Source organism: Peromyscus californicus, unplaced genomic scaffold (genome assembly GCF_007827085.1).
Source record: "Peromyscus californicus insignis strain IS unplaced genomic scaffold, ASM782708v3 Scaffold_10__1_contigs__length_136768540, whole genome shotgun sequence".
Lineage (NCBI taxonomy): Eukaryota > Metazoa > Chordata > Mammalia > Rodentia > Cricetidae > Peromyscus > Peromyscus californicus.
In genome coordinates this window covers 109,779,399-109,781,703 of record NW_026294391.1, presented here as the reverse complement: position 1 = coordinate 109,781,703, position 2,305 = coordinate 109,779,399, and the positions used below count along the sequence as shown (strand labels likewise).

The 2,305-nt window shown below is 40.7% G+C and overlaps 1 pseudogene; it reads left to right on the top strand.

Moving 5' to 3' along the window:
• The first annotated feature begins 1,035 nt into the window (after window positions 1–1,035).
• On the top strand, window positions 1,036–2,088 carry LOC128117632 (actin-3-like; annotated as a pseudogene).
• The last annotated feature ends 217 nt before the right edge of the window (window positions 2,089–2,305 follow it).

The window sequence follows — 2,305 nt, the reverse complement described above, 5'->3', positions numbered from 1 at the left end:
TCAGACCACCAATGGCATATGTAAATGTAGAAAACATTACTATCCTACTGCCTAACTACAACTCAGTTGTAAGGCATGAATACCACCTAATTAGCTGTGAAGTGCATTTTGGCATATGTCGGAAGTTAAAGCCACTTTCTTAGAGGAACTCAAACTCTGAATTTATCTTTATTAAGGCCTTGTCCAAATGATAAATATACACTGCCTCCTTGCTATCTACTGCTTGGAAATAAATCACTTTAGGATTGATTTGCTAACGGCTTTCTTCACTCAAAGGGTCCTCCTGCCCGGGAGGTCACACTGTCCTTCTTTACAAACAAATGCTGATAACCAAATAGAAGACACTACACTGGCCATATAGAGAATGAAGAAGGGTGTCTGGGGTGATGAGAAACACGTCCTTTTACAGAGCCTGGAAGCAACAGTCTAACTAAGACATTTTTGAGTTTATGAGTGAACAGATGGGATGTATTTTGCTTTTTCGATAAAGTAGCATGAAGTTTGATACTTCAGACAAGAATTACAAACTCCTCTAGAAATCTGAGTGGTAATATAAGTAAGGTAAGTGAAACTGGATGGGTATGAGACATTCAGAAATACATGGTGACTGAAACCCATTTCCCACCCACCCCAGCCTTCTTGCCACTTGAGAACATGGTCCAAATCTTGTTAAATCCTTTGATTCTTCAAAAGAAGCAAACAGGTAACTTGATTTTTGTTAAAAAAAAAAAAAAGAAAGAAAGAAAGAAAACCTGCTGGTTTCAATTTGTTAAGTTAGGAAAGTTAGTTTAGGCAACTTTTAAAGTCATTGTGTGGGACAAATATAATATTACTGAGCACACTATAAAATCCATATCTACCCCTCGATCATATGCCTCTTGCAATCTATGCTCTTCTGCTACTGTTCCTAACCTGTCACTCAGTTGGCCATGGATGACTTGGACAACAATGAATCCAGCATTTGAAAAACTGATTTGTAGCTTATAATGCTCACTAGGCCATTTTCTCCTCAACATGGAATTCCTGTTGTACCAGGATGTGATGTTGGCCACAGGCCAGAAGGACTATGTGGGCCATGAGGCCTAGAAAAACAGAGTCATCCTGACCCTGAAATAGCCTGTCAAGCATAGCATTGTTACCAACTGGGATAACATGAAGAATATCTGACACCACAGTTTTTACAAGTTACATGTGGCCCCCACAGAGATCCTGATGTTACTCACTGAAAAACCCCTGAACCTCAAGGCCAATCATGAAAATGTTACCAGATCATGTTTAGACCGTCTACACCCCAGCCATGTACCTAACCATTCAGACAGTTCTACCCTGGATACCTCTGGTCTTATCACCAACTTGTGATAGACTCCAGAGATTGGTCATGTGTACTCAGCTATGAAGGCTACTCTCTCCCCTACACCATCCTGCATGTAGACCGGGCTAGCCTGGATCTAACAAACTACCTCATGGAAATCCTAACTGAGTGTGGTTATAACTTCATTACCATAGTTGAGTGGGAAATTGTGTATGACATCAAGGAGAAACTGTTGTATGTCACCATGAACTTTGAGCAAGAGATGGCCACTGCTGCATCCTTCTCCTTCCTGAGAGAAGAATACTATGAGAAGCCTTGATGGCCAGGTCAATACTTTTGGCAATGAGTAGATTCACTGCCCAGAGAGTCTCTTCCAACATTTCCTTCTGGATATGGAATCCTGTGGCATTCAAGAAATTACCTTTAATTCCATCATGGTGTGATGTCAACATCTGCAAAAACCTCTATGCCTACACAGTTCTGTCTGGTGTCACTACAGTGTGATCAGGTATCAGTGACAAGATGCAGTAGGATATTGCTGCTCTGGTTCCCAGCATCATGAAGATCAAGACCACCACTCCTCTAAGTGCACATACTCTATGTGGATAAGTAACTTCATCCTGGTCTCACTAACCACTTTCTAGGAGATGTGGATCAGCAAGGAGGAGTACAACATGTCCAGACCCTCCATTGTTCACTACTTTTGGTCTCCCTGGGAGTTCACTGAGGTGTCAAGGCATCTAGGGCTTGCCTATACACTAATGAGACCAGTTTAATAAATGTACATACCTTACAAACAACAAAAATAAATATCACTGAAGAACACACTTGCCTTACTGAGACTTATAGCCTAACTACTTTAGATTTGTAGTCCCTTTCTTAGGACTACATATCTATATTCATTTCATGTCTTTTAATGACTTGTCTTCATGTATCAATTGTATATCCGTTTTTGTTCATTTTGTTGTGGGAGGGAGAGACACTATCCTCATT